This window comes from Neolamprologus multifasciatus, chromosome 13 (assembly GCF_963576455.1).
Source record: "Neolamprologus multifasciatus chromosome 13, fNeoMul1.2, whole genome shotgun sequence".
Lineage (NCBI taxonomy): Eukaryota > Metazoa > Chordata > Actinopteri > Cichliformes > Cichlidae > Neolamprologus > Neolamprologus multifasciatus.
In genome coordinates this window covers 31,526,862-31,538,699 of record NC_140451.1, presented here as the reverse complement: position 1 = coordinate 31,538,699, position 11,838 = coordinate 31,526,862, and the positions used below count along the sequence as shown (strand labels likewise).

Below are 11,838 nucleotides of genomic sequence, written 5' to 3'. Positions count from 1 at the left end.
CTAAAACCATTGTAAAAATATGTAATCAGCCTGTAACCAAGATCCTATCTGAGAACCTAAGCAAATAGTTTTGGTCCCTATGTTGACCAAATGAAACAGCGAGTGAATTCTTACTGTAGCTGACAATCTGGGAGGTTATTTGCTAGTCTGCTTGCCTTTTGGATCAATAATAATAATAATAATAATAATAATACTACTAAATTTTATTTATGAGCGCCTTTCAAGTCACCCGAGGACACTTTACCATAGGATAAAACACTTAGTAAAACAACGGCAGAATAAGGACAATAAAATAAAAGCACAAGATAAAATTAACAAACAGTGGATTCACAGTGAATATGCAGATTTGAACAGATGAGTTTTGAGTTGGGATTTAAACTGTGGGAGAGAACCAATGTTTCTTATTTCTGGGGGCAGAGAGTTCCACAGCCTGGGAGCAGAGCAGCTGGAAGCTCTGCTTCCCATGGTGGTGAGGCGGAAGGAAGGTACAGCAAGCTGGATAGAAGAAGAAGATCGAAGTGAACAGAACTGGTGATGGTTAACAGGTCAGAAAGGTAAGGAGGAGCGAGGTTATGAAGGGCCTTGAAGGTGAGCAGAAGAAGTTTGAATATTATCCGGAATTTCACAGGGAGCCAGTGAAGTTCCTGAAGAACAGGAGGAGGGGGTTCTGGTGATAATGCGAGCAGCAGAGTTCTGAACCAGTTGAAGCTTATGGAGGGATTTTTGGGAGAGACCATGCAGAAGAGAATTGCAGTAGTCAATACGGGAGGTAACAAGACTGTGGACAAGAATGGACGTAGACTGGGTGGAAAGAGAAGGAAGCAATCTGTTAATGTTACGTAGATGGAAGTAGGCAGAACGGGTGAGATTATTGATGTGAGGTTTATAGGAAAGTGAACTGTCTAGGATGACACCAAGACTCTTAACCTGAGGAGAAGGGAAAACTGTGACCAGCTTCTCAGTGCTTCTTCCCCAGCCAGCATATTTGCATTGTTGTAAAGCATTATTTGTGCAAAGCTAATAAAATCCATCCATCCATCTTCATCCGCTTTATCCGAGGCCGGGTCGCGGGGGCAGCAGCCTAAGCAGAGAGGCCCAGACCTCCCTCTCCCCAGCCACCTCCTCCAGCTTATCCGGGGGAACACCAAGGCGTTCCCAGGCCAGCTGAGAGATATAATCTCTCCAGCGTGTCCTGGGTCTGCCCCGGGGCCTCCTCCCGGTGGGACATGCCTGGAACACCTCACCCAGGAGGCGCCCAGGAGGCATCCTTGTCAGATGCCCGAACCACCTCAGCTGGCTCCTTTCGATGTGGAGCAGCAGCGGCTCTACTCTGAGCCCCTCCCGGATGGCCGAACTTCTCACCCTATCTCTAAGGGAGAGGCCAGCCACCCTTCGGAGGAAGCTCATTTCCGCCGCTTGTATCCGCGATCTCGTCCTTTCGGTCACTACCCACAGCTCGTGGCCATAGGTGAGGGTAGGGACGTAGATCGACCGGTAAATTGAGAGCTTCGCTTTTACACTCAGCTCCCTCTTCACCACAACGGACCGGTGCAGCGTCTGCATTACTGCAGCTGCAGCCCCAATCCGTCTGTCGATCTCCGGCTAATCTAATAAAATCCATTAGATGGAATCAAAAGTTTTTCAAACATCACTTTACAAACTGGAGAAGAAACTACTTCTTTAGCTAAATTATTAAAAGCCACACTGGATTTTGTGCAAACTCCAAATGTTGATGATTCATTTGACAGACATGCTTTTAGAGACACATGGTTTAACACGATAGTCTAACAAGAAATACCAAGAGGTTCATTTTGTCTCCTTTAATAATCTAAAAAATGTGTTTTTATAACTCAGGTACTACTCACAATATTAAATTCTGTCTCATATCAGTTCTCTCTAAACACTATGTGTCTGACTTGTATTGCGCAGTGAGTTGGCACCTGGGACACCTAAATACTCTTTAGTTTCAGTATTTTGTGATAACGCTCTCTGAGCTGCACGGGGGGAGAGACTGTGCAACACTGTGCTTCGCTGTTGGAAAGACATATAATTTCCTCTTATTTCAGTGATGAACAGTGAGAGTATGAAGTGCAGGGAAATGACAACTGTTATTACGCTGAATATCTCACCCACATGTGAATACACACCGCGCTGTCACATGTGTGGTGTAGAATAATATACACGCGTGCACCTACGCTAAAATTATCCAGTATGCGTTAGAAGATCTGTTGAGCCGATCCCAGATGTAACTTTGCCAAAGTTACCATGACGATGAACGTGCACGAGTTCGATAATTCAGACTGTGCTGCACGCTGTCATGACAACATATCCGGTTAAACAGTATTCTTGTTTTGTTATGCAGCCTCTGTGGGCTGTTTATGAATCATTCACAGCTATTTATGACCCTTTGAAAAGCAAGTCACGGCTAATTTAGGGCAGAACGCCCCACACTCATTGGTTGTAAATGTGTTATTGTGGCATGCATGGAGAGATATTCTAATATAATAGGCTGGTTAGTGGAAGAGTGCCAGAGTTGCTTGGTAAAGTATTCTGGCAGTGAAAATGGGCTTTTCTGTCACATAACGGTTAGACAGGTTGCCTTTGAAAAGGCCTGGTGTTAGAATTTCCTGCTGCCATGAAACACACCGAAACAGGCACGCTGCACAATGGAGCACGTTATTGCTTCAGGGTGAACAAGACAGATTGCTGTATTTTTGCGAGCTGGATGAAGAAAGACAAATGAAAAAGATTGAACAAAAACAATATTCGTCGATCTAGCTTTCTAAAAATAATTGGCACTAAATGGCATTCCTTGTTGAAGCCTATAGACTGGTCCTCATCATCCAGGCCTCAGGCCCAATCTAACACTGTGTACTCCATGTCAATAACCCATTCCCAGCCCGAGTTGGCCCTCAGTGTAACAGATTCAACTCGATACCGTGTGAAAACAGAATAAGAGACTGATCTAGTTTCAGTTTCACACAATCTTCAGGTTTAATTATCCCTTTGGCACGAGCGCTGCAGTCATTATTTCTATGGCTGCAAGCACCGAGTCGGGGACGATTTTCTCTTTCAAATTCCTAAATTCCTGAGTGAACTTTTGACGCAGCCTGTCGCTAATTGGGCTGCTTATCAACACAAGTGTCATGCTAAGGTGTTTCCCTGCTCAACAGGATGCTAACAGTCATTAAAAATGTTTGGAGGAAAAAAAAGGAGTTTATGACAGCAGTCATTAATTTTAATTTAACCCTTTAAGACCTACCATAGAACCAAGTCCGCCAGAGCTTATATTATATGTTTACATGCTGTGGAGCCATTTTTGGGAGCATTTCAAGTTGCTATACATCAATACAACCATTATAGCCTAAATTTTAATAATATGCATGCATTAAGTGCATAGTAATTACATAAATTGCAAAAAAGTGCAATAAACTACAAAAAAATTGAAAATCGTTTTTGTTTTTTAAACATATATTTCTAGTTAGAGAAATTTAAGAGGCTTATCCCTCAAAACTGTAAATACAAAAAAGTTGCACAAAATAGTTTCCCACCACAGGAAATTTATTTTGAGTGTCTTCATAGTTTTATTTTTGAAATACACCAATTTTTATATACTGCAGGAAAAACAAAAATAAATATTATAATGCAAATTTGCAAAAAAGCAGCATATGCATCAAAATAAACTATTTCCAGCAGTGCAATATGAGTCCTAAGCATCCCAGAAACCACACAGAAAGTCATAAAGTCAAAGATAAGTTTTAAAAACACCAGTATAGGCTCATGAGGCTATATGGTAAAAAAAAAAAAAACTACATTTCTGCGAAAATGACGTCACTTCCGGTTTCGGGCAGGTCATGACGGACATGCAAAAATTCGCGCTGCCGTCTATTCCAACTTAGGAAGTGTTATGAACAGCTGATCGGATCGGCAAAGCATGTTTCTGGAATATTATGTTTTTGTTGCTGCAAGTGGTTTTTATGCAGTTTTTGCAAAGCTATATGTGGAAGGAAACTGTGACCGAGGACAAGCTGATGGTATAAGATGTAAGTACAACTCCTCCGGTTTCATATGCAAAAAAAATTATTGCGCTAGCTCACGTAGTTGCAGAGCTACCGGGATTTAAAAATAGTTAAGCAAAACAGAGCGTGCCCGCTCTGACCGGTTTTAAAGGGTTAAGGAAACAACCATGATTTGGACTGTGCAAGAGTTTTTGATTGCTTTATACTGTAAAGTAAATGAGAGTTAAAGACTGACAGATAATTTTGGGGAGCGATTGATAATCTGTTGTTGTGCATGGGGGAATTCTCTTTTATTTGACATGCAAGATCCAAACATAGAATATGTGCACAGTGTTATCATGCCTAACACAAAAACGATGATTAGCATTCGAGTGAGTCTACAGAGACTTTGCAGTTGTAAGTGGCATGTTGACTGCAATCAGAAACGTAATTATACATTTTCACACCAATCTGTCACATTCTTGAAGGTTAGAGTGGTGACGGTTGGCCAGACAACGATCGTTCAAAACACACCTCTGCCCCCCTCGAATACAGCGTCCTTCTCGCGCTGTCTCTTTTTCTTCCTCGACTGTAACCTCAACAGGCTCATAATTACACACGACTCCTCCGCTCACAACCTTGGTGCTATTTCTGATTCATCTGTCTGTAACACATATCAAGGCCACCGCCAACACAGCTTTTTAATTTCCCACCTGGGCAGTGTCCAAAGTCTGTGGTATCTTTGGAAACAATATCCTAATACGCACATTTATGTCATCCCAAATTGTTTTCCTCTGCCTAAATCAGCTAGCAAAGAGCAGCAAATATGACAGATGGCATGAGAAAATTATTTCATTTTTATTTTCTGCACGGCCCGCAGTTTCTTATTTTAACTTACATATTGTTGACTCTGCCTTCATACACAGGCAACATCATTAGTCCACAAACAGAGTGTGTTGCTATGTGCCTTTTAAGTCTGATATAATTAGCCGATCCTGGCTTCAAATGCTGTTTCAGTTCCCAAAGGCAAACGTAAACAGAAGTACCATACAGGTTTCAAAAAGCGAAACTCACTTAACTCAGAAAGTAATCATTTAAACTGTTCTCAAGCAAAACATCCCGGCATCCACGACAAAGAGGATTTATGAGGCTGAGCAGAGATTCAGAGCTCAGTATGCTAGCTAGCTAGCTAGCTAGCTAGCTAGCATACTGAGCTAGTAGACAGCTTGTAACTAAAACCCAGCCAGAGAGGAAAGAAGAGATAAAATAAAAGAAAATTACAGATACAAAGTAAATAATAAAATAAATGAACAACAGCAAGGGAAAAAAAAAACCCACTCACACGCACATTAAGCGATAGTATCCGGACTTAATCTTTCAAATTAAGTAAGAAAAGGTTGCCATGTGTCATAAAACCTCAGAACCGAACCTTTTACAGTGTAGCGGATCTTTTCCAGCTGAGTATAGTGCATGACATCCTTAACCCATTGCCCATATACAGGTGGAAGTGGCTCTTTCCATTTCAATAATGTCATTCTACGGGCCAAAAGAGTGCAAAAGGCCAGAAGATCAGAGTGTGATTTGGAAAGACTGGCATCACAAGGAGTCACCCCAAAAATAGCTATAAACGGGCAGGGTGCAATTGGAACACCAAATATGTTGGACATGGTTTCAAATATGCTTTTCCAAAAGCTACCCAGTTTTGGACATGCCCAGAACATGTGAAATAGGGAAGCAGGCTCTCGTTTGCACCGGTCACATGTGGGGTCAAATCCATTATAAATCATTTTCTAGCTGAGCTATTGAAAACTATACCAAGTCATCACTAGTCCAGCACAGCAGTACAAAACAATGCCCTGTTCAAGTTTAAGGGTCGGGGTTCAACTGCTCTCAAGACGTCAGTCAGTTAGTTAACATAGAAAGATGGATGTACCCATTGTGAAGTTACTGAAGCTCTGTGTTTTCAGCATTACCATTTTGGTGTATTTGATTGTGACATGGAGCAGCGCTGCATGCTCGTTGGATAAAAAGCCCTCAAAGAAGTCAGGAGGGGGTCACTGATTAAGGATAGCAAGGGATATTTTCCTGTTAAAAAATGATACACAACACCTGTTGTTACCACTTTGACAGAGACGTGCCGATCTGTCTGTGTGTCTCGGTAAAATGTCACTTCTATACAAAGTCTTGTGTCTCCTTCCTTAAATAATTTTGTAGGTTTAGCTTAACCCTTTAAGACCTACCATAGAACCAAGTCCGCCAGAGCTTATATTATATTTTTACATGCTGTGGAGCCATTTTTGGGAGCATTTCAAGTTGCTATACATCAATACAACCATTATAGCCCAGATTTTAATAATATGTCTGCATTAAGTGCATAGTAATTACATAAATTGCAAAAAAGTGCAATAAACTACAAAAAAATTGAAAATCGTTTTTGCTTTTTTAACATATATTTCTAGTTAGAGAAATTTAAGAGGCTTATCCCTCAAAACTGTAAATACAAAAAAGTTGCACAAAATAGTTTCCCACCACAGGAAATTTATTTTGAGTGTCTTCATAGTTTTATTTTTGAAATACACCAATTTTTATACACTGCAGGAAAAACGAAAATAAATATTATAATGCAAATTTGCAAAAAAGCAGCATATGCATCAAAATAAACTATTTCCAGCAGTGCAATATGAGTCCTAAGCATCCCAGAAACGACACAGAAAGTCATAAAGTCAAACATAACTTTTAAAAACACCAGTATAGGCTCATGACGCCCTGATGGTAAAAAAAACTACATTTCCGCGAAAATGACGTCACTTCCGGTATCGGGCAGGTCATGGCGGACATGCAAAAGTTCGCACTGACATCTATTTCAACTAGGAAGTGTTATAAACAGCTGATCGGATCGGCAAAGCGTGTTTCTGGAATATTATGTTTTTGTTCCTGCAAGCGCTTTTTATGCAGTTTTTGCAAAGCTATATGTGGAAGGAAACTGTGACCGAGGACAAGCTGATGGCATAAGATGTAAGTACAACTCCTCCGGTTTCATATGCAAAAAAAAATATTGCGCTAGCTCACGTGGTTGCAGAGCTACAAGGATTTAAAAATAGTTATGCAAAACAGAGCGTGCCCGCTCCGATCGGCTTTAAAGGGTTAAAGTGTTGCTGCACATGAACAGTACAAACATAAAATCGGACAGGGGTGGATCGACAAATTAAAAGCTTTATGGGACTTGAGTCGTTTAAAAAAAAAAACAACTCTCACTGCGGTGGAGACTTGGATTCAGAAACTAGATTATTCACTTTCAATGTGTTGCTGCTTAACGAGACTGGCACCTTCTCGTCTCTGGAGTAATTAGGTTGCAGAGCTTTTTCTATTTACACTTTCTTTACCGGAATATCCCATCACACATTTCTTGGAAAAGGTTACTTTTATCACCTCACTTAATACCAGGATTAGAACATATGGGTTCATTATAACCACCAGAGTGATTAAACACCAGCCAAGATGATGCAGTTACGAGCTGCTATTGATGAGCTGCTTAGAAGTAGGGTATCAAATAATGTAAATGCCAGCACTCTGCTAAATCTTAATTTCTTTTTTTTTTTTTTTTACATAAATACTTGAAATAAGGCAATATAATTCTAAAAATAATATTTGTACATACTTCCAAACAGCAAAATTGGATGCTTCTTACCAAAATATCAGAACTGGGGAAAAAAGAGAAAATCTAAACCCGATTCCTCCTGTCAAATTAAATAAAATCCTTAGCTTCTATTCGAGGATATACTGTTATGTCATTTTTATTGAAAAGATACTGTACTTTCTAAAATATCATTATTTCTTACTTCTGTCAGTTCAAGAGGGACAATTATTCTCGCCTGAAGGGTTTAAATCCCCTAATGGGCTTGTAAGAAGTGACAGACATATGTTTCTATAGCTTATTATAGAAAATATCACAAGTGTTACTATGGAAACTACAGGGAGACCTCACCCCTTTCTGTCCGTACAGTAACGACACGTCTACCATAGGCTGGAGACATCAAAGGCTATGCTCCTCTCTCTCCAAACTCAACATTTGATGGGCCGAAACAAAAAACAAACAAACAAACAAACAAAAATCAATAGCATAGTCTCTGTTAAATTTTGTGAAGCTATAAGAAATTCTCCTAATTGCGTTATATGCTGGAGGTGCAACAATGAACGTTATGTGTTTGAGCTGTTAGTGCTGCTGAGCTGGGCTTATTTTTCTTTTAGACTGCTCTTCCCTATTTTTCACAGAGCACAGATCACTTTAGGATCTCTTTAGAAATTCCACTGCAGACCCCATGACACATTTCCAATATATGCTGTCTTCAGTTGAATGAAAAAAGAAAAGTCGTCAATTGAACCAATCCAGATATTTTAGCCACAGCACAATCTAGTAATTAGGAAATGTGGTTTAAAATAAACCAGAGAAAATAATGAAACAAGCAATCAATCAATTAATCAATACTTTTTCTGGCTTTCGTAGATCTTTTGATCTCCTTTTGTTTCCGCGGGTCTCTACCCTGCTCTGTTTGTCCATCGGTCTCTTGGTTTTATTTATGTCTGCCTTCTCTGAAATAACCTCCATGGCTAATGATCTGCCATGACCTCAGCAATCTTTAATTGAATAATAAATGAGCAGATCTTATCCAAGGCTCATCTGCAGCAGACTGAACACACACAAACAAACACACGCACAATGCAGCCTCCAAGGTCACGCATGAGGACCAAACTCTGACTTGGTGTTAAATTTCTAAAGGTTTTAACGATATATATTTGTGCTACTTATGGGAATTTAAACTAATATAACAAAATGTTTACTAGACTGAAATTCTTTTCAATCTCCACAAATCAGTATTTGCTATACTGCCAATAAATGTTTAATGAAGAACTTCAGAAAAATATATTTTCCCTAATTTCAAGCACCGATAAACATGCTGGCTGCCCAGAATTCAATGGTTAGCTTAACTAGCTGATCAGGACAGCTGATTATCAAATGTATGAAGGATAGAAAGGATTAGATACTTTCTCAAGGTAGACCAAAGCAGAGACTAAAGAAGAGTAATTACTAGGGATGGGTATCATTTAGGTTTTATCCGATACTGGTGCCAAACCGGTACTTTTGAAACGGTGCCGGTGCTTAAAGAATGGAAAACACAAAATTGGTCCAAAAACCTCTCATGTTCAGCTGTTTTTTTGTAAAAAGATAACAATGTTAGCCTTTTCTGCAGCTATGGGGCATATATGGTATCACTCTTGGCTGGAAGCAGCTTAAACAATGGAAAAAACACAAACTTTGTCCAAAAACCTCTCATGTTTAACTGTTTTCCACTTTTTCTTTGGTCATTTTAGCCTTTTTGTCCAGGGTGAAGGGAGCATCTGCCATCAAACAAGAAGACAACTGCATGTAGCTATGATGGTGTTTGCTAGTTCACCTTACATGCATTAATGTAATAACGTGGTTAGCCTACTCAACGTAAATTACACACGAACAACATTAAGCTACTCACGCAGAGAAGAACGGCTGCTGCTGCATCATCATCCTCATCATTTCTGCTACACTGGCAGGGCTAGGGGCCAGGACTCTCCTCTTCGGGTTTTTGGGGGATGTTGCTAACTCCGGGTCGATAACAGGCACCACACCCGCAGTAGATGTGCTCGGTGTGAGGTCTCGCAGCAAGCTATCAAATACGGCGCATTTCTCGGCTTTAAAAAAAAACGCTATGCGTCACCAGGTGTTTCATCAGATTTGAGGTGTTACCTCCTTTGACAGCATCACAGTATCAGCTTAAAGCACTTGTTGCAGCTGCTGAGTTTGCATATTTTGCTGTGAAGTACAGCCAGACTTTTGACCGCTTCGCCTTGGGCGTTTTTAATCTGTAGCTCTGCTCTAAAAGAACGTACGTACCTGGGCCCGCCTACTATCCTCGAAACGTAAAATGATTGGCTAGAATCTAAAGTGTATCATTCCATACCAGTTGGTGGCGGTAATGCACCTTTCAGTTGTTTGCCAACCGCCAATACAAATGTAAGGAAGAAGAAAGTATCACAGCTCAGGAAAATAAAGCACCGAAATGTGCGCTGCTTTTCGGTCTGGTTACTACCGTTTATGTCAGAACCAGTGCCATCATGGCACTGGATACCGGTACCCATCCCTAGTAATTACTTAGATTTATGTTTTGTTTTATTTCCACTACCTAACCTCAGCTAGGTCAACAAGACAGTTTCCTACCAGTAACACCAGAATAACACCAAGGATAACTAGACTCACTACTGGTTAGTGAAATCCCATCTTTGGGAATATTTGGCATCTTGAAACCAGATAGAACCTGAAAAGTGGGCCTGACAGAAAAACTGAGATGCTTTGCACATTCATAATGGAAAGGTTAACCAATGCTAAAGCTTGACGTTCTTCGTGTTTCTCTATATAGACCTGAAAAATTGGAATAAAAACGCCCTATGAAAGAGTCACACTCGAGCAAACACATCTTTCTAATTATTCCTCCAAGTGAATGAGGCTACTGCAGGCTGACTTGGATCTGAAAGTGTAAATTGCAAGTGCAAAGGGTGGCTGAGTACACGGTGGTCCATGGTGGGCAGGTTTCTGTGGCAACTTGATTACACAAATCTCTCAGTAAGTAAGATGGAAGCTGCACAATTAACTTGAACAACTGAGGAGCAAATAATTCCCATAAAGAGTGATCTCACTTAGCATCAAGGTCAAGAAAAAACCACTGGCGACCGTGTGTAGGTTATGAATATGGAAAGTTGTTAGAGAAAGACATGAGAGGAAGAGAGAGAAACTGTGGCCGGTCCAGCACAACGATCCAAAGACTGGGGGAGGAAGCTGTTTTATCAGAGCTGTTCAGAGCCCAAATTACAGCCCCATAACCATGCTCCCACTCCCTGATCAACTTAATGGGCAGACTGGGGCTCTAGGCCCTCTGCCATCCTCATGCGCGTCCACACATGCATGATTACACATGCACGCACGGTTTCACTCACAGTATGTACACATATAACTGAATCAAGCCACTGGAAGCCAAAGATATCAAGGAGGGATGGTGGTGGTAGTACTGGGGGTAAGATGACAAAGACCGAGAGCAAGAGAGTGTATGTGTGTGTGTGTGTGTGTGTGTGTGTGTGTCTGTGTGGGATTTGGACGAAGAGGATGAGCCGCCAGCTGCTGGGAGGTTTGGCATGGATATGACAGAGCAAGGCTAGCCATGGGGCGTGACAGCATCCACACAGTCCCCATACAAACAAGTACACACACACACAGTGCATGCTCACAGGCAAGAACACAACACATCAATCCATGACTGCCAAGCAGCAGGAATGCTCCTTCGCTTGTTACACTGTGAGTGCTAAGTGACCTGCATGTTTAATGTGTGCCTGTTGGTGTTTTGACCAACGCTGGAAACACTTCTGAAGTGGACAACTCTGAACTGACGTACAAATCACAAAAAGTTGTTAAGCTATGCAAAGGCAACTTTTAAAGATGGATCGTGATTTAAAAATCACAAAACATTTATTTTAGCAAATTTAGAACAGAATTACCAATCCAAAATAATTACAACCTACAGACAATTTAAGAAAAAAATTCACTCCTGCATCCTTACTAGAAAATGCATTTTAGTCTGGGATCAAACCAATAGGCTGAAACTTCAAAACAACAACAACAAAAAGTAATGCGCACTATTTTCTAAAATTTTAAGCTTCCTTTATGTAAACACAGTTGCTTTGTACGGAGCCCCGCAGGGGACATGGGAGAAAAAAAAAAATTAAGACGGACTTTTGCGAGATCTCGCAAAACAAACTC

At 40.7% G+C, this 11,838-nt stretch overlaps 1 protein-coding gene and 1 long non-coding RNA gene across 2 annotated transcripts in view; one reads left to right on the top strand and one right to left on the bottom strand.

Annotated features, from left to right (window-relative positions):
• The window catches only part of nrg3a (neuregulin 3a), a 430,968-nt gene that overhangs the window by 120,778 nt on the left and 298,352 nt on the right, over window positions 1–11,838 (bottom strand). The gene's annotated exons all lie outside the window — the stretch shown is intronic.
• Window positions 1–11,838, top strand: part of LOC146505802 (uncharacterized) — a 282,570-nt gene that overhangs the window by 63,487 nt on the left and 207,245 nt on the right. The window lies entirely within an intron of this gene.